We start from the raw sequence: 20,773 nt of genomic DNA on the forward strand, positions 1-20,773 counted from the left end.
ATAAATCCAGTCGGTGCATGCTTACAAGCAGTTGATGTTTGCCAGCTGCTTCTCTCCCACTAATTGCTATCAGACTATCGACTGAGTTCAAATGGTCAGTGGTGGGTGTGTGGGGAAGAGCAGCCCGTGTAGAGTGAAGGGAAGAGTTAATTCTAGCTCTTTTGCATAGCTCATCTCTTGCTAAGTTTCAGCTGCCTGCTAAGACTCGGTTTTAAACTGCTTTTCCAGGGTGGGTATCATCCTCTGACAAGCTGTGAAGGAAGACGCAGGCAAGTGTGAGTGAGGCTGCCCAAGGGGAAGTGAGAAGTGGAGACATGCAGAATATTGACTTCAAACACAGCACAGAGAAATTGAGGACGCCCCTCACGAATGCATAGAGACATATGTCCATGAAAGCAGCCTGGAGTGGGTTGGGTATGAAGTATCTGCCCTGGTTGACCCATGCAACCTGTTCGAAGAGCCAGTCACAGACGTATCCAGCACTGCAGACCCCAGAGGAGCATTGGGCTCTTGCAGGAACATTGCTTGATGTTGTCCTAATGGTCATCACGCTCCCTGTCCCATCTATGGGATGCTTTCTTCCAGGCTCTCATCTGGCTCTTCCCAGAGGGCTCTCTGCAAAGCCAAGGCTTGGCAATGCAAGGAAAACTGCTGCCGGTGTTTCCCCTGTTAGTGCCTAGTTTTCTAGCTCACATGCATGAAGCAAGGATGAAAGAGATACCAGAAATGTGGGATAAGGCCGAGCATCCCGGTCATTCCTGTAGGGTGCAATGGGGACTGGTGGGTACCTGCTACCTCCTGCTCTTTCACTGCTTGCTTAACCCTTACATTCTCCCCTCACAGACTGTTTTCAGCTTAGCCCTGCTGTGACCAGAGTAAGGTGTGTTATCAAAGGAGCTTTGCCCCTTTCTTGAGCCTGAATCGGAGCTACCCCAGGGATGCCCTACCTGGTGCTTCCTTCAGTGGGATCCTGAAGATAGATAGCCAGAACATGGCACTGGTCCTTCTGCTCATGGAGTCCCCTGCATCAGGGCTGGAAGCAGCACGTGTCTCATGGGGATGTGAAGCATCCTCTGGGTGCCGTGGCATCATAGTGCTGCCCCATGGCATGAGCCCATGGCTGGCAGAGTCACCCCCCTGGACTCCCCACCCCGAAGAAAGGAGAGCAGGCAGCAAGGGAGGGAGCAGGCAGCAAGGGGGCAGGAGGGGGAGAGGAGCCTTGAGAGGGGGATTCCGCAGGTTTGGAAAGCACTGCACAATTCACAGGGGCTGAAAGGAGCAGTGACAGGAGGGGGCCGGGCTTGGCAGCAGCTGCCAAGGGCAGTGAATGTCCCCACTGCCTTTCCCTCAGCCTGCCTTTGTCACCTGCCCACAATTACCCACAATTTATCACCCCAGGAGCCTGCAATAAGTCACTGGGGCTGCCTGCGACTGCCCAGCCCCTCCGTTTCCAGAGAGCAAGTCTCCTCTTTCCCATGGGTAGGCAATTAGGTGACTGCTCACCCTTTGTGTGTGCTCAGGGTGGAGGAGGCAGCTCCTTCCCCACCATCCTGGCTCTCACACCAGGCAAGACCGGCTCTGCTCACTGCCCCCCTTGTCCTGCTGCTGGGCAGCAAACCCTGGTTGGGACTGAGGTCTCTGTGGAGGAGCAGATGCCATGGGGTATGGTTTATTGCACCTTGCAGGAGAAGGTCCAGCCATGCTTTGTGTCTGCCAGGGTGAAAAAGCTCCTTGTGCTCCTCTCTCCACCGTTTCACCCAGCTTGTTGCATGTTCTTGGGCTCAAGGCCATGGACAAAGGTCTTGGATAAGCCTTCCCTTCAAAGGGCGAGAGCTGGATTCATCAAGGATGCTGGTGCAAAGTGATGCCCTCAAAGCCCAGCCTTACGTGCCACTGAGTCTCAGTTTCCACATTTCGATGTTCCCTGCTACAGAAAAGCAGCAACTGAGCATAAAGGCTGGTGAGACAGTGCCTGGCAGGACCAGTGTAGGGCCACACTGCACTTGTTCTTCAGGGCTCCATGAGCTGGACCTTTTGCCTACCTCTGTTTGCGCATCTCTGCTGCAGCCCTCATCTTGCACTGCATATTCCTCTTGTAAAAGCAAGGCTTGTGGTCCCCCAGACCATGGAGGTAGGATGGTTTCCTCAGGTAACAGAGAGCACACAGAGGCTTAGACCTGCTGTCCTGCCCCCCCAATTCCTCTCCTCCCACCTGAGCTCTACACAGTGCTGCAGAGAACAGCAGGACTTTACACTTTGCACCGCTGTCAGACTCCTGCCCCTGCCCATTGATACTTGGATGAGTGGATAAGGGGTGCTACAGACCTTCCAGCCCTTGTAATGTGGTCTGTCAGCCTCCGAGGCTGGAGACAGCCCTGCCTGCCTGGATCTCCCATCTCCACACTGAAACCCTGCCTATGGGGATGCTCCTTACTGGGCCCTGAAGGAACTGGTCTGGGTTTTGCAGGGCTCTGCACACCACATGTTCAGGCTGCTGTGGTAGGAGCTGAGTCATCCTGAGCAGCAGAAGGTATGGGACGAGCGGCGGGTCTCATGCCAACGCATCTGGCACGCCCCGTCTCTGTGCTTGGCACCTAGAGAGGTGATGGGCACATCCAAGGGCACGGAGGGTGCTGGCTGGTCCAAGTGAAGGCATGGGTAAGCAGAGCTCCCATGCTTTCTCTGCCACACCTTTAGCCCTGCCCTTCTTCTCCTCAGAATGTGGTAAACTGCCTCTTGCCTGCAGGAAGGAGAAGTCTTGAGCTGCCTCTGTTACCACCACAAACACCATGGCAGCGGGGAAGGATGGGTGGTAGCCCTGACAATGCAAGTAAGCAGCTTGGGTCACCAGCAGCCAACTCATCCCACCAGGTAGACCCCAGGGCAGTGACTCACAGGGGTGTCACAGCCAGCCTGGTCCAAGCTGGTGTGTGGGAAATGCCCATGGTGCCTGGTGAAGCCTTGCTGATTGATGGGATGAGTGCTCTTCTGCTGATTCTGCTTATCGCTGCCTCCAGGGAGCATGTCCAAAGCTCTGGTTTTGATGGCTTGTGCTTCTCTGCCTCTTTCCAGCTGTTCTAATGCAGTCACAGGCTGTTGTTAGAATCCTGACCAAGGACTTGGAGAGCCTCCTTCTTGCTTCTTCCTCCGTGAACTGGTCATGAGGTGAGTGGCCTTCAGTTTCCATGAAGCTGTGTGTGCCCCATCCCATCCCATCCCATCCCATCCCATCCCATCCCATCCCATCCCATCCCACCCCATCCCATCCCATCCCATCCCACCCCATCCCATCCCATCCCATCCCATCCCATCCCACCCCATCCATCTGCCCATAGCTGTGGTTGCTACTGGTGGCTGTAAGTCATTACAGTGACACTTGTTTCATCATACAAAGTGGAGGCCTGAATGGGAACCAGAGGTGCTCCCTTTGGCAGCTAATGCCTCCGAAAAAGCAAAGAGCTGTAGTGGTAAGAGGGGTGGAAGAAGGTGTGAACCACAGTCTAACAGGAGTGTTAGTGTCCTGTGCATCAAGCTGTCCCTATCCAGTGTGAATATCAGTTTCTGCAATTGGATCATGGCTCCTAGAGCCCCCCTAACGGTGTGGCTATGGGGCTGCCCTGCTCCTGGGTATCTGCTCCAAGTCTTCTCCTGTCCCAGGGCAGTGTTAGTGTTAGTGCAGCCTGTGCTGGGACGTGGGTTCTCAGCATCTGCCCCTGACACACGGCATGGAGGTGAGCAGTTGCCGTATTGTTCCTGATGCCATCTGATCTAAAGAGCCTGTGCAGGGACAGAGCCTGCCAGAGCCATGGCACAGCCCCACTGGTTCTCTGGTTACCAGCACCACAATGCCTTGCAATGATCCCAGCTCCACGCCTGGAGCAGGGTGGGACGCACTGGCCAGGGTGTGAGACCAGGCATGGGTCAGTGGTTCCCTCTCCCTTCCCCAAAATAACCCACCCATGGGGGAAACTCCATCACTACAAAGTGACTCCCTCCATCCCATCCTGCTGGCTGGTGCTTGCTCCTAAGCAAGGCACCCAGGATGGGAGATCCTCATTGGGCAGGCTGAGGAAGCGTGTGTCACCCTTCCCCATCGCCATGGACGCTGGTATTTGATTTATTACCTATTCAAGAGGAACTCTCAGGCTTCCCTTTGGAGCTGGAGGCAGATCTGAGCAGCTGTGTTTGGCATGGCAGGGTCCAGCAGTTAGAGCCGGAGACGAGACGGCAGGACTCCTGAGCTCATTACTGTAACGAAGCTCGGGGAATTGGTTGTTGGGTATGGAGCTTTCCATTTCAAGAGGCCAGACTAGATGATGGTCCCTTCTGGCCTTAAAATATATGAAGCTACAAATAACTCAGCCAATAATTAGAAATTCGAGTCTCATTCCTGTGAATATTACAGGCTTGTTGGACCAGAAGCTACAAAGGCTGCACCGATCTTTCCTCGTGTTTAAAGAGAAGTCATTTCCTGGTAGTGGGTCCCCTGTGCAAATCCCAGGGCTGAGGTCATCGGTGTTGGTATGGGAGCACGTGCAGGTAAACGACATCACCATGAACTTGTGTCATGCCCCACGTCATCTGGATGTGGCAAGTAGGGATAATAAATAGGGCAAGGCCAGACTTTTCATGATCGTTATCTCCTCCGTAGTTTGGGCTGACTTTGGTACCTCCATCCCAAGCACACAGAGCTTCCTAAAAGGCAAAAATGATGCTTGGTAAGAAAACCTGGAGGAGGAAATACTTCGTCACCATGCAATGTTCACCATCTTCTCTCCTGCTGGTCCAGGCACATCTCTGAGGGAGTCTTGTGTCCCTAATATGTCCTGGCATTCCTCTTGTCTACACTCTCCATTCTCTTTTTGCTCTGTTACTGCCTTTCATTTGCTGAGGACAAGGCTCATGAGGGTCTCTTGTTCTCAGCTCCAGGTTCCTGGCCACCTGAACCTAAGTGGAGCTGTGAGGAGAGTTTTGAAGGCAGACTGTGATATCCCACATTAGGAAACATCCTTCTCCTAGTTCTACATACAGCCTCACTCAGCATTGCCTTCATCCTCTCCCTTTTAATCCTCACCTTTCACATACGTAGCTTGTTTTCACACAACACACTTCAGACTTTCTTGGTTTTTAACCGGTATCCTTGCACTTACCAACATTCCTTCTTTCTCTCTCTGACTGCATCAACAGTCCCAGAGCTGCCAGGAAGATGCTGCATCCCTTCTGCTACAACTCAGCCTTGCCACTGCGCTCTCTGCCTTACATAGTGGACCTGGGTGATGGAGGAAAGCCCAAAGTTAGGATATAAACCTGTGCTCTGCGTATTTTAAACCCATATCTTCTTAAAACACAGGGCAAGGCTGCACTGAGGCAGGAGACTGGGTCCCCCTCTTCTTCCCCTCCTCAGTGCACACATAGGTAGCCTCAAATGGGAAACAGCCATGGGAAAGCATATCCCCTGGGACCAGGGTAATGAGTCCCAGGCAGAGAAAAAGGCACAAAGGGAGGAAAAGGGGGTGGCCACGTTACCTAGGGGATCCTCTCCGCAACAAACAAAAAGGTGTGACGAAATGCTGTGTTGCACATATGCAAACAGCAGCCAGAGGTATTTCCTTGAGCTGGCCTGAGAGCTCAACAGCTCGGCATTGCACAAGTGGAGGGTTGGAGTCTAGTCTGTTCTTGTTTTCCCCAGTTAAATACCATTTTTGAGATGTTTTATCCTTTGTATTGTTTAATCTCTGCCATAAACTACACAGGACGTGTCATGAATTAGTGCTACAGCAGACGCCTCGACCTGGGGAGTTTCCATGTCTTGAATAAGACTTTGCTTCGCCTTATGGCTTGGCAGATTCAGCACAGACATCCTCCTCTTAGATCTAGAAAGCCAGGGCAAAACCAGGGGTCACAGCAGCCACCGAAAACCTTTCATTCCTATCTAAAAAGACCTGAAAAAAACCCACCCCTTCCTATTCATGTCAAGCAATCTTCCTGAGAAATCCTCTCCGCATTGTTTTTTGCTGACATCTGTACTGCCCCAGGTATGATTAATTCTTCTGCTCACAATAAAAAACGCTTCTCCTTTGCCTCTGGAGCAGCCTGCAATTTCACAATGGGTCCCTAAACCACACCACGCCATTCACCTTAAGCAGCAACGTGACCGGGGAGATTTACCCTCGAGGGGAAACCGCTCGGCACTCGCAGCTTTCTGACGAAGGATGTTCCCGACGGGGTTCAGAGGTGTCGGAGAAAGTGGTTTAGGTTTCTCAAAGGGCTGGTTGTTCTTGGGAGGCTCTTCCTGGGCTCTCGGGGGCTTGGGGTGGGCTCGGGAGGAGGCTGCGTTTGGGAAATCACCGTGGGTTTATCCCCCCCACCCCGCACCTCCCACCCTGCATCTCATACCTCTCATTCCTCCTGCCTCAATTACTGCAGCTGATCCCTTCCCCGCCAGAGCCCCAAGGACACAAACTGACACCCGCTGATCAGGCTTGGGCTCCTCCGGATCCCTGGGGCCCCATGGGAGTGAAGGAACCTCCAGCAAGGCTCCCACCCCACAGTTCCGCACCGGGACAGGAGCAGACGGCGTGTTGGGGTGGGGGGGCTCGGGGATGCTGGGGAACAGCAGGGCGCTTGCTGGTATGGGCAAGATTAACTGAGGACAGCAGGGAGCAAAGCTGGTGCCAAGGCGAGGACAGGCTGGGGTCCCCTGGGAGGCTCTTGCATCTCTCTGGGTCTACGAGGGGTCTGTGGTGCTTGTGCTGGATCATGCAGTGCCTGCCCCCAGCATCCTGGCCTGGATCAGCACCAGTGGCAGGGATTGTGCCCCTGCACTGGGCACTGGTGAGGCTGCACCTCGAATCCTGTGTTCAGCTCTGGGCCCCTCACTACAGGAGAGACACTGAGGTGCTGAGTGGGGCCAGGGAAGGGCACTGGAGCTGGTGCAGGGCCTGGAGCACAAGTGTGATGGGGAAGGGCTGAGGGACCTGGGGGGTTCAGATGGAGAAGAGAAGGCTCAGGGGGGACCTGATGGCTCCCTACAACTGCCTGCCAGGAGGATGGAGCCAGGAGGGGCTGGGCTCTGCTCCCAAGGAACAAGGGATGGGACAAGAGGAACCGGCCTCAAGCTGCACCAGGGCAGGTTTAGATGGAGCTGAGGAACAATTCCTTCCCCAGAGGGTGCTCAGGCATTGGAACAGGCTGCCCAGGGCAGGGCTGCAGTCACCGTCCCTGCAAGTGTTCACACACCCTCAGTGCCATAGGGCAGTGGTGGCCTCGGCAGTGCTGAGGAATGGAACTGATGATCCTAAAGGTGTTTTCCAACCTGTGTGATTCTATGATTTTATGACAGCCTGCAGGGAGCTCTCAGTCCTGACTTGCACGTGATGATGCAAGATGCTGGTATGGAGCGGGGATGTCCCATATTGCCCCATTAAGCCCCAGGAGCACTTGAGGCAGGTCCATGGGGTGGTGTGTGTGTGTATGTGGAGCTCATCAGGGCTAACAGCAGGAGGCTGCAGCACAGGGCTGTGGCAGGGCGGGTGTCTGCAGCCTGGATGATGATTTATGGCTTTTGTTCACCGTGGAGAGCAGGGCTCGGTTACCCTGCAAGTGTGTGAAGGCAGTGGAAAGCTGTGCGGGCTGGCTGAGCAGCACTGAGTGCAAAGCTCCCCTTATGGAGCCCAGTGCTCTTGTTAAACCTTTAGGGCTCGACTTCCCCTCACCGGGTGCTGCAGCCTGCTCCAGGAGAGGTGTGGAGGGATGCGTCAGCACCAGCATCCCACCGCCGAGCAGCTGGGATGGTGCCAGCCCTGGTACCTGAGCCTCCTCTGGGAGCGCTTGGCAGAGGGAGAAGTGAATGTGCCCCCATCCCGTGTGGCTACTGAACAGGGCTCCCAGTGACCACCTTTGGTCCAGCTCTGGGGCAGCAGCACAAGACGGATGTGGAGCTGCTGGGGCAAGGCCAGAGGAGGCCATGGAGATGCTGCGAGGGCTGGAGCAGCTCTGCTCTGGAGCCAGGCTGAGAGAGCTGGGCTGGGGCAGCCTGGAGAAGAGAAGGCTCCTGAAGGGGAGACCTGAGAGCAGCTCCAGTGCCCAAAGGGGCTGCAGGAAAGCTGGAGAGGGGCTTGGGACAAGGGATGTAGGGACAGGCCAAGGGGAATGGCTTTAACCTGCCAGAGGGGAGACTGAGATGAGCTCTTAGGCAGAAGCTCTTCCCTGTGAGGGTGCTGAGGCGCTGGCACAGGGTGCCCAGAGAAGCTGTGGCTGCCCCATCCCTGGCAGTGTTCAAGGCCAGGTTGGACACAGGGGCTTGGAGCAAGCTGCTCTAGTGGAAGGGGTCCCTGCCCGTGGCAGGGGTTGGAGCTGGATGAGCTTTAAGGTCCCTTCCAGCCCAAACCAGGCTGGGATTCTGTGAACTTGGCAAGCCAACAGTGGGCCAGGAAAGTGATGCTTTCCTGAATCCACAGAGGCCCTGGAACAGTTGCTTGAGGAGATGTGATCTGTTTCAGCCAGGGCCATCTAACTACATGTGCCAGCAACTGGGCACTTTCCCAGTGCCGTGGCTACATCCAGTGCTGCACCAAAGGAGCAGGGTGCTCACACAGATGCTGCAGCAGGATGCCTGTGGGCAGAGGGTCACACGTAGTAGGTACCTGGCTGCTAACAAACCCTGGCCACTGCTGTGCTCAGGAAGGTGTCAGGAAAGGCACCACTGGGAATCACTAGCTACAAAGGGACAGGGCATCACTGTAATGCATCTTCTGCAGCTGGAGAGATCACAGAATATCAGGTTGGAAGGGACTTCAAGGATCACTTGGTCCAACCTTTCCAGGCAATGCATGACCTAGACTAGGTGTCCCAGCACCCTGCCTAGTCAAATTGATGTCAAAGCTTTGGTGGGGCTACTCAATGGGGAAAGTGTCTGGTGCTCAGGGACCAGGCACAGAAGATGCTGCATTAAACCTTCAAATACAGTGATGGTGACCTGAGGTTGGACTCCCCATCACATAAAGCTTCTCCGCAGACCCTCAGCCCTCTCACTGCCACAGGCCATAGACCCAAACCTGTGGCAGAGGTGTCTGCAGGCATGCAAAGCATCGTTTCCAGTGATATTGGAGGCTTAAAGGTGAATCTCCCCACTATAACCTGCCTTTATCAGCCAAGCCCATGGTGGCTTGTAGCTGCCCTCAAGCATGCGTGCTGTATTTCCTGGCCACGTTTGTCTGCTCAGCTCCTAAGCACTTACCCTCCAAAGGAGAGGTTTTCCCCTCAACATAATGCATACAAGGTAATGCTTTAAGAGTGAAGAGAAGCTCATACAGAAGGGCAATGCCACTGTGTACTGGTAGGATGGTGTGGGCCCCCAGGAGGGATGTGGAGGAAGAAACCAGGGTAGCAGAAAGAGCTGTAGCAGGGCAAAGGGAAGACAGAGAATTAATCTGTAAAGTGATCTGGCAATGGGATAAAAGACAATGGCACGGACACGGATGCAGATGGAAAACTTGCAGCCTCTTGTGCTGAAAAACCTCAGGAGAGACCATCCTGGTGGCTTCTGGATGCCACATTGCCAGGGCAAGACTGGAAGGGAAGGATGGAGGGAGAACCCAGCCTGGAGAGGCAGGTGAAGGGCTCGCTGGAGATAACCTGAAGAGGGAACAAACTGGCCTTGGCTGCCATCCTGCTCGGCCCTGCTATCGCTGAGCAGATGGTCTGAGAGCTGCTGCTCTGCTCCATGCTCTTCATCTGTCCCCCCCCAGCCCCACTACTGGATGCTTGTGTTTGCATTTCAGTCCTTGTTTAGGCTGGGAGAGCAGATGATGGCAAAGGAGGTAAAACACGGATGCTGGTGAGCGAAAGGGGATGAAATCTAAGGTACGTGTAAGGAAGCGGACTGCTCCAGACTGCTTTATCTGAGGTTTCTGTGAACTGCAGGGGCCTAATCGATATTTTGACTAAAGGGAGCCTTGAAGGACAGATTCTCCCTCCTTTCCACAGAGCTGTGAAGACACAACATGCAGCATCCCCTTCTTCCTTGCTGAATCCTTGAATCAGTTCGACTCACGCAGGTGGCCCCATTTCGACCTTCCCAGCGTTTCTAGGGGGAAAACTGAGTGAATTTCTCCATGAAATGCAAATTCCTGCCACTCTTTTTCCCACTACCAGAAAGAAGGAGGGGGAGGCTTGAGCCCACGGCATAAATCACTGCAAGTCCCCTACCTGTCCTGTTTTTAATTGAATGTAGCTAAATTACCCTCTGCATCAGCAACCTGGAGCAGCAGAGTGGAGATCCTCAGGCAGGGCTTTCTGCAGTGTCGACCTGACTTTAATTTCCTGAGTTTTCTGAATTCTTGTGCTGTTGGGTAATAAAGGGAACAAAAGAGAGGCGAAAGGACAGGTTTTCTGCGCAGCTGGCACGTGGTGGGGAGTCAGAGGCATCTCTCGGTGTGACTCTGGTCTCCTGCGTGGAGCTTTGCAGTGCTGCTCGCTCTGCTGTTGCCCCCCGGGTTTGCACCCATTGGTGTGCATCAGCATCCTGAAGGCTGGGGTCTCACTGCTGGTCCTCACCCCCTGGGGAGGAGGATCTGTGTGGAGACCTCAGAGCAGCCCTCCAATAACAAGGATGCTGGAGAGGGACTCTTCATCGGCGACTGGAGCAATAGGACAAGGGGAAATGGGTTTAAACTTAAACACGGGGAGTTCAGGTTAGATATAAGGAAGAAGTTCTTTACTGTGAGGCTGCTGAGGCGCTGGCACAGCGTGCCCAGAGAAGTGGTAAATGCTCCATGCCTGGAGGTGTTCAAGACAGAGCTTTGTGCGACCTGGTCTGGTGTGAGGCATCCCTGCCCACGGCACGGGATTGGAACTGGATGAGCTTAAGGTCCTTTCCAACCCAAACCATTCTGTGATTCTATGGTTCTATGATCTGTGCCACCCTCCATGGACACAATGGCCTGGACCAGGTGATGTCCACCCCGGCCTGCTGAACCCTGTATCAGTTTGAGCATCGAGCCCACCATCCGGCTGCTGCCTTGTCCTCCCTGTGCCCATCCCGGGGCAGCTGCTTCCTCTCGGTGCTATTTGGGGTGTTGTCGTGGGAGGCTCAGCAGATTCCCCAGGGCTGTGGCTCTCCAGGAAGCCAGATACCAAATCCTCTCCCCTTCCCAGACCCTCCCAGAGCCAGAGCCTTGCCTCAGCATCTGTTTATAACTCCTGGAGCTGCCCAGGCTGTTTGGTTTGGGATAAAGCACAGTCTGGCAGGGCTCCTCCCTGCCACCGCAGTGGCACACGGCTGCCTTATCTCCCATGACAGACCCTTTCCAAGAGCCCTGGGAGCTGGGCTGCCCTCGGCGGCCCCAAAAGGCGTCTGCCCAGGGATGGGTGTGGGAGGAAGACAGCAACACCAGCCAGGTTTAATCATTCAGGATGTGCTGAGGAGCTGGGTGTAACTGGATGTGCTGTGGGAACGATGCGGGGATTGCTGGGGAGCAGGGCAGATGCTGGGCACAGTGGCTGCAGAGAAGCATGGATATGAAACAGCAAGCAGAAGAAAGCTCCTCTGCATCCATCTGGGATGGGGGAGAGGCACCAAGCCCACACCCCATCATGCCAAGATGTGCTTGGAGGCTCCCAAATGTTGTGGGGGTGACTGGCCAGGCAAGGCACCGGGCATTCACCGGTGTGAGGACCTTGTGCTGGGGTTATGATGGGAGCACTTGCCATTGGAGGGACAATGGGGACAATGGGATGTTCTGTCCCTTCCCTTCTGCCCCAGGGAGAACACTGGCGGGCTCGTCCCTGCATGGCAGCAGGGCTGTCAGGAGTGCTTCTTGGACAGGACAGCCCAAGCACCTGCAGAAGATGCTTAGGTGCAGGGGAGAGTGTCAGCAGCATGGACATGGGCTTCTTATATGAATCCCATGTTCCAATATTCCAATACCAATATCCCAATACCTAAAGGGGGCGTAAAAGAAACCTGGAGAGGGGCTTTGGACAAGGGCCTGTAGGGACAGGCCAAGGGGAATGGCTTTAACCTGCCAGAGGGGAGACTGAGATGAGCTCTTAGGCAGAAGCTCTTCCCTGTGAGGGTGCTGAGGCGCTGGCACAGGGTGCCCAGAGAAGCTGTGGCTGCCCCATCCCTGGCAGTGTTCAAGGCCAGGTTGGACACAGGGGCTTGGAGCAAGCTGCTCTAGTGGAAGGGGTCCCTGCCCGTGGCAGGGGTTGGGAATGGATGAGCTTTAAGGTCCCTTCAACCCAAACCATGCCATGATTCCATGATTCCCCTGGCATAGGGCTTTGAACTTCTTGTCCAGCCCTTGCTCTGCACAGTTGCCTTACAGCACCCTTTGCACAAGGCTGGAGCTGGTCTCCTCCCCTGGTGAAGCATCTGGTGCTTTGCCAGGTGGGACAGGGGGATGGACAAGCCATGGAGAGCTGATGGGCACTGCTTTGCCCACTGGCACCACTGACACAAGCACCCTCCTCTACTCCCCTGGTGTGGCCATAGCAGGGCCACTGCAGCAAGGTGGTTTTCCTGCCTGCACAGAGGATGCTATTGAAGCTGTGGGTAGCTTCAGCCTATCTTTGCAACCCACTGTATGCTGGGCTGCTGTGCTCCCAGACCTGCAGCACAGGGCACAGCCTCTGAGCACAGCCTCCCACAGGCAACAGGCTATGATATCCCTTCTTTTCCCAGGCTGGCAAAGGGGCAGTGGCTGCCTCCTGCTTCACTATCAGCACTGAGTGATAAAGGCAGCTTCCTGTCCACTGGAGGCACTCGCTTTCATCTCTTGCATGAGTTTATGGACAATATTAGTGTGAAACAGCTTTTAACCCTAGACTTCCTGCTGCAAAGCTCCAGCCCTCATCCGGGCATAAAGCACCGAGCCAGTACCTACATGAGTAAATGCGCCTGTGGGGAAAGCAAAGCCTGAGGTCGGCCTGGACCTCCTGGAGGAAGGCGAGAATCAACCAGCATTCACCTGCAGGCAAGCCCCAAAACGTGCCAACACCTTTGCTGACTCATCAAAACCGAAGCGTTTTCGAGGAGAGGGCTCGGTTTTCCTCATTTCTGATGGGAGGCAGGCAGGGTGCCAAAGGAGACGTGCCTCAACCCTCCCAGCCGCCCACCTTGCTGAGGGCTGCCTGCCAGGACCTCTGCCTGGCTCCACCATGGGGAGCTCTGGGTCCAAATCATGGTGAAACCCGTATTGAGATGTCCCCGTGCCCCAGCGAGGGGATCTGCTGCTTCTGCACTGCTCTCCTCGCTCCCACACAGCTGCTGAGATGGCTCCTATGGGGTAGGAGGTGAAGTGCCCCCTTCACCTGAGCTGGACACTGTTCATGTAGTTACCACTGGGGTGGATTCAGCCCTGCTCATAAACAGGCAATTCTCTCCTCTACAAAGCCTTGCAGCCTGCCCTGCTCTTCAAACTCACTGCCTTCCCTGATCCATGAGATCTGGTGGAATCCACTTCATGTTAGAAGCACTCTAGATAAGTACCTCTCGCTGGATAATGTTTCTTTCCAACCCTGGAAGACTTCTTTCTGGTACAGGACATGCCTGAGCCCTTTGCAAGCTCTTGGGATGAGTCACTGGGCTTGTTTTGCAAACCCAAGACCTGTATTTGCTAAGACATGCAGAGGATGGGGGCTATGCTTGTTGGACACCGAGGTTCCTGCAAGAACTTGGCTGAAGACATCCTTACAGCTAGGAGATGTTTGCCTTTCAAGATCTGTCACCAGCTGCAATTATACTATCCCCACTGCCTGAGTTTCTTATGCCTTTGGGGCAAAACTTTTCCATCCATGTAAAACACAGCACCTCAAAAGCTGGTGGCGTGTCCCCTCTCATGGCACAGCTGCTGTTAGTTGGGCTGTGAATCCCAATGCAAACCAGGGCAAGGGATGCTTGGGCAGCCAAGGCCTGGAGGGAAAACTGAGGTATGGAAGGTAAAGGGGAGGCTTGCTGGGACCAGCCTTTGTATCCCTAAAAACCTTGAACTGGAGGTTATCGGTGCGAGGCTGGAGCTTGTTATGGAACAAGACAGACAAGGGACTGGAGAAAATGTGATGGCTGCGAAACAGGGAGGGAGGGTGAGAGGCAAAAAGCCACGGGGTGAATCCCATCCTGGCAAGTTGGGCAGAGGGGAGAATGGGATCTGCTGGCAACAGAGGCCAAGCCTTCCTCCAGACACCACAAAGAAGAGATTGCATGGTGTCCCATACATAAAATCTCCTAACAGGGCACTCTGACCCCTGCGTTTCTCACTCCCTTTTTCTTGTATTCTCCCTCCTTCTTTCCATGCTCTTCCTCTTCTTCCTCCAACACTGAAACATGGAAGCAGAGAGGCACAGATGAAATTTGCTGGTTTGCTTTGTAGGGGTTGGGGAGCAGAGTGAGAAAGGACACGTGTTGACCTTCCAGGCTGCTTCTTCTGAATCTCAGTGGCAAAAAAGGACAACAAATGAAATAAAACACAACACATCAAGCCTTTTGCCCCCTACAAATCAGTGCTTTTAAATCAGCCAGTCTGTTGACGGGTGTGCACAAGCAGCACCCCTGTTCTAGAGACCTTCTCCAATGGTTTGGTATCCACAGTCTACTGCCTACAGTGGTGGCTCATGTGCTCACATGTAGATATCTACCAGGGAGGGGTCTGCATTCATAACTGTTCTTAGCATGACATCCTTGGTTTGGATGGCCTCCAGATGAAGGCATCCACTATGTGTCAAAAGAATAAGTAAATAAACTCCACCATAACACCAGAGGATGACTGCTGCCTACTTGCAAATGAAGGCCATGAGAGCAATGTTCCATGTTGAAGGACCAGCATGAAGCTCTCTGGTTGTGCCGGGTTGGAGCAGAAAGGTCAGAGCACAAAGACCATAGCCAAACAAGCACAGAGAGGTGGCTGGCATAGGAGTTGACATGATGCTGGGAGAGGACTTTGTGACAATACCAAGCAGTGCTTCTGGCCAACAAATGGAGGCACCTTCTGCCTCCGGCCATGAGCTGGTTGATGGTGGGCCATTCTATCCTGCTGGAGCTGGCTGTGCTTCCCAGTTCTGCTGGAGCAGGATCTGGGAAGTGCCTCAGGAGCACTGTGAAATGCTCATGGGACTTTTCCACAGAGCTCACACACACAAAAGGTCATTGCTCCATTTTGGGCCTTGACCAAGAGGTCCAGATGACACCCAAATGCTCTTTCTCCTACATCTCTGCCCAGGCCTGAATCAAGTAGTAAAAGGTGAAAGAGGGGTTGGGGAAATAAGCCTAATGGGGTTCCAGGAGTGCTATTTCAACAGCTCTAGAAAGCACAAGACCAGCAGTACTTTTGCAGAGGTGGGACCATACCCTGACCAGATGTCTCCTATCAAGCCAAGCCTTCTCCAGGTCTTCCAACTCCAGCACAAGGTATTTTTAGGACAGAAACCAGAGGAGGTGAAGAAAGAAAACACAGAACATAAAGATAAGGACCAAAAAGGAAGTCTGTAGACCCGTCTATCCTTGTACTTTCTGTTCTTCCTTCAGTACCCAGTGACTGTGGCAACCACCCTGTGTCCCTAACACATCCTGCTCTGTTGTCACCTCTGAGACCAGGCTGTCAGTCTGTTCCCTGCTTTTTTCAGCATTTTCACAGCCTTTGCTAGGCCATAATCTCCTTTCCTGGAGATATTATGGTCCCAATCATGTCTTTCTCCATGTCCCATGTCCTCTGGGAGGACCAATATCTCTTCCCTTAGATGGGCTTATCTGCTTTTACTTTTCCCGTGTTTTTAAGGAACATGAGAGCAAAGAAGCACAACAGATCCCCTCCATCACAGATGGAGACCTACAAGCAAGATCCAGGTGCTCTGGAGATGATTAAGGCTGGTGCAGGTGAAGGGACCCTTCAAGACCTTTGGGGTGGGCACAATGATCCAAAGAGTTCCAAGTGCTGCCACCACCAGTCACAAGCTGGAGCTATGACCAGCAGGCTGGAAGGAGATGAGGCTCTTTTGAGTATGGAAAGGTATCTCTTGGCTGGCAATAGGCAGCTTGCAGACACCTCAGAGCTGGTACAGGACCCTGAGAGGAGCAGCAAGGTGACACCAGCAACCAACACCATCCCAAAGTCTCTGCGAGCTTGTGCTGGAGGGCAATGGAGGGGAGCCCAGCATGGAGTGCACTGTGTTGATGTCCAGAGGGGATGTTGGAGACGACAGCCCTGATCCCCATGTCTCTCTTTTCCTCCTTGTCTTTCTGCATCCCCAGCCCCCAGCATTTGCACATGGGGGCATTAATTCAAACACCACCGTTTCTGCCTGCCCCAGCTTTCTGCAGCCCGTTCAGCACCTTCCACCACTCCCGCACCACGTGTTCGCTCATCAGCTTTCACCCCATTCCTCACCACCGAGCTGAAGGGGATCTGGACACCAAGCCCTGCGAGGGGCTTTATGAACTTCCTACTTCATAAACCTCTCTGAGTCACTCTGCTCCTGCCCGACGTGGCCAGTGCAGCGCCTTATTTCAAAGCCCCCACGCATGGGCAGGGATCCTGCTCCCCGCCTGCAGACACAGAGCGCTGCTGCTTTTGTTTTTTCTAGGGGGGGAAAACGGGGTCTTTTTCTACTTTTCACTATTTATTTTGAAACCACTCACGGCTGTTCCCGTATTTAAAGCCTTTGGAGCCCTGTGCTTAAAATACCTGCAGGGACCCTCAGCGCGGTGCAGAAGAGGCTCAGGCTCGCAAGCCTTTAACTCACCGTGGGACTATTTGTCCTTTTGAGCTCAGTGCTGGAATGCTTCAAGGTGTTTAGGCAAGGCCAAGGCCAGGGCATGGGAATGTAGGTTTTTACCAGGCTTTGCCCATAATTGCCTCCACGCCTGCACTCCCCAGTCCCTCACAAAGCAGAGGGAAGGGAGCTGTGCGAGGAGAAAGGTGAAGGGCAGGAACCGAGCTCCAGCCCTGGGAAAAGCAGGACAGAGGGGAGAGGGCTTTGCAAACACTTGGTGTGTGATAAGATCTGATGCACGAAAGCGGCTCCTGGTTATCCTCACTAACAAAACCCAGCAGAGAAGAGCTGGAAGAGAGGGAATGGAAGAGCCCGGGGAGGACCAGGCACAGCACGGCCGAGATGCTGAGCTCCCACCGGTGGCACGCTGCTCTCCGGAGCTGCTGCCTCCCGAAGCTGAGGTCATTAAAGATGTCAAAGAGCTGTTTTTAACAGGAGGGGGTGTTTGGCTCCATGCCTGGCTCTGCTCCAAAGGGAATAAAATCACAAGCTCCCCGCCTGCGCCACGTGCAGCTGCAGTGCCCAGTGCTGGGGGCTGCAGGTCCAGCATCGCTGGTGGAGGTGTTTCGGAATCCCCACAGACCTGGGATGATGCTGCAAGGTGGAAGGTGGCCAAAGGGTGTCCAGGTCTGGAGCTGCTTTTGGTCCTGGAGGGTCCAGGACCTGGTAGGGATGCTCTGGGCAGCACCCAAGTGCAGCAGAGAGACCCTGGAGAGGCTGGGGGAGATGGGGACTGTGCTGGGGGGCTGCTGCGGGAAGCAGGGCTGCAGAGCCTGGGGTGGAAGAAGGCAGAGGGAATGGATGCTGTGGGAAAGGTAATTCCTCCTGCCGCATGGATCGCTATGGGAGGACATCAGGGTGCCGGTGGTGATCCGTGGTGGCCAAAGCCACCTGAGCCTTTGCTGGTGGCCTTGTGGGGTGGAGACCTGCCTATACCAGCACCTTCCCAAGATGGCCTTGGAGTTGTGGGCACAGGATGGGGAGACATGAACCAGCTGAGAGGGTTTGGAGGGGAAAAGGAGCAGGGGACCTGTCAGGATAGGGCATGAGCGGTGCTGGGGCACCACAAACTGCCTCTGTCAGGGGTGGCTGGCGTGGAGAGGGGAGAGGGAGCAACGGAGGGGACAGGGACAGGCCAGCAGCGGGGAGGGGGCTGTCCTGCACCTGCAATAACAAGCTCTGGGCGCTGGGCCTGACAGCGGGACGGGGGCCAAGCTGGAGTTACAGCCCCCGGGGGAGATGCTGGTGGCTTGGTGCCCGGGAGACACCTCGGAGCCAGCCCTGCTCCAGCAAGACCCAGACCTGACCTGCCCGGACCCAGCTTTGCCCCCCTGCCCCGAGAAGGTCCAAGTCAGGAGCCACCTGCGCTCCTGAAATGAGGAGATGGAGCACGGCAAAGCTTCTGCTTCCCTCTGTATGAGGATGAGCAAGGAGGTGAATGTGAGCGCAGATGCACGCATCATGCCGAAAAAGAGACGTGTGCATCTTATCTTTGCCATGGGAGATGCTGGATAGATGATGAAGGTCAGCCTGCTCAAGTCAGGGGTACCCCACGGGGCACTAACAGGAGGTGCTACTCATTGTCCCCCCCCCCCAGCATCCCTTCTTTCCTTTTCTTCCTCTTTTTGCCTTTGTGTTCCTGCTCTGTGTCTTGAGGCCATAATAAAGCCCCCTTGAATCTTGACACACAGATGGGGCTGCTCACACCTCTGCCCCTGACCCACAGCCTCGTGGGCATAAGATCTCACCCAGAAAAGCTGACCATAGTTTGTCTGCCCAGTAACCTGGCAACTGCACTAATGCATGCTCATAAAACATCCCCCTGAACCGGAGCCAGCACCCACCAAGGACCGTATCCCCTTACACCGGGCACATGCTGCGCTCCCTGCGTTGCTGCTTCACCATGAGCCCTTCTGAAAGGCAAATCCTGCCCCATGCTTCTGTTTTATTCCAGACGTGTCCTCTCTTCACACACCTCCACACTGCACCCCATGCTGCAGCGGGATGCTCAGAGCTGGAGGATGATCAGCACAGGGGTAGGCAGGCTGAGGCAGTTTAGGCTGTTCAGCCTGGAGAAGAGAAGCTGAGTGGAGACCTCAGAGCAGCTTCCAGTGTCTGAAGGGGGGCAATAAGGATGATGGAATGAGACTCTTCGTCAGGGACTGTAGCCATAGGACAAGGGGTGATGGGTTCAGACTGAAACAGGGGAAGTTCAGGTTGGAGATAAGGCAGAAGTTCTTTACTGTGAGAGTGCCCAGAGAAGCTGTGGCTGCACCATCCCTGGCAGTGTTCAAGGCCAGGTTGGACACAGGGGCTTGGAGCAAGCTGCTCTAGTGGAAGGGGTCCCTGCCTGTACAGGGGGTTGGAACTGGAAGAGCTTTAAGGTCCTTTCCAACCCAAACCATTCTATGGTTCTATCATAGGGAAGGGAAGGAGCTCAGCCTCACCTCAACACCACTGAGAGGCATCTTTGCCATTGGGGATGCTGACCCCAAATCCACCCACTTCAGAAATGCATCTCAGTGTTAACACCCAGGGCTGGCTCACCCCTGCCTGCATGGCCTTCAGGAGGAGAGGTGGCTGCCCCATACCAGAGACCAGCTCCTCATGTGCTGTGGGGGTGAATGCTCCTGCAAGGTATCTACCTACTTCCCAGCTCCAATGTCTGCTCAGTGGCTGTGCAGGGCTGAGCCCTGCTGGGGTCAAAGCCTCCTGGCCTGGTATTCAACCTCTCTGATCTACAGCACACTGTTGTTGAGTGGTAGGCAGTGAGTATGAGCATTTTAAGGCTGATCTGGAAGAGACTAAATCTGGCACATCAGATAACATCAGCAGCCCTGGAGAGAACGGCTCGGGCTCCGTACCCAGCATCTCCATGAGCTGGGCAGCATTCGGAGGAAGGTTTGGGGGCTGTGCTGGGGCAAGCCCCTCTGAGGATACAGGAGGAGTATCTGGCTGTTTGTGTCTTGCAGCTCCAGGGGTTTCCTGAGCCTGGAGGGCAGAGGGAGGGAGGTGAAAAGAGAGAGGTGGCTGATTTATAGCTTACCATCTTCTCTGATCTTGATCGCCCTTTGTCTTGGGAGTGTCTCTTATCCAGACATGGAGATGGGAGGAGGGGATCTGTTTCAGGGATTGCTGAACTCTGGGTGTCTGCCGTTTCCTGGAGAGCTTTTGATGTCCCCTTTGCTTTAAAACATTTTCAACGTTAAGTTTCTCAGCCTCCCGCTGCACCTCAGCTCTCGACATCGGGGCACGATCCATCACGACTTACCCAAACAATCTCCAGCAAGGCGAGACCTCCCCATCTCCGGGGCTGGAGAGGCAATCTGTGCTGCAGGACCAGGAGGCAGGGCTCCTGGGGGACCTCACCCCGAGACCATGGTCTCCAATGGGCTGTCTATTGCTTGCTCCTTTTCAGTCTGGTGGGGATGATGGGTGCCGGGACAGCACTGGGAGAGGTTGGGAAGCAGTGTGGACTGAGGTCTGCCTCTTGCTTTTCTCCAAGGCAGCCCAGCACAATGACTTCTAACAGGATGAAACCCACCTCTCTGGGTAAGGTATGACCAGGCTTGTGCCTTTAAATGGCACCGTACACCATAGGGGTGATTGGGATGAGCTCTTAGGCAGAAGCTCTTCCCTGTGAGGGTGCTGAGGCGCTGGCACAGGGTGCCCAGAGAAGCTGTGGCTGCCCCATCCCTGGCAGTGTTCAAGGCCAGGTTGGACACAGGGGCTTGGAGCAAGCTGCTCTAGTGGAAGGGGTCCCTGCCTGTGGCAGGGGTTGGAGCTGGATGAGCTTTAAGGTCCCTTCCAACCCAATCCAGTTTGGGACCCTATAGATTCTGCTAAAAGCTTAATTTGGGATTCACTATAGGAAGAAGTGCAGAAAACTCTTCCTGACCTGAATCTTTACTGGGCTGTGAAAGGTCTCATCTCAGAGACAGTCTTCTCTCTTGTCCAGCATGTGCAACTTGTCAGCTCTGGTAACGGACATCAGCTCTGTAATTAA

The sequence above is a fragment of the Pezoporus flaviventris genome, unplaced genomic scaffold, assembly GCF_033815535.1.
Source record: "Pezoporus flaviventris isolate CSIRO_AGI_PZ_B2104156 unplaced genomic scaffold, CSIRO_AGI_Pfla_v1 ptg000009l, whole genome shotgun sequence".
Lineage (NCBI taxonomy): Eukaryota > Metazoa > Chordata > Aves > Psittaciformes > Psittacidae > Pezoporus > Pezoporus flaviventris.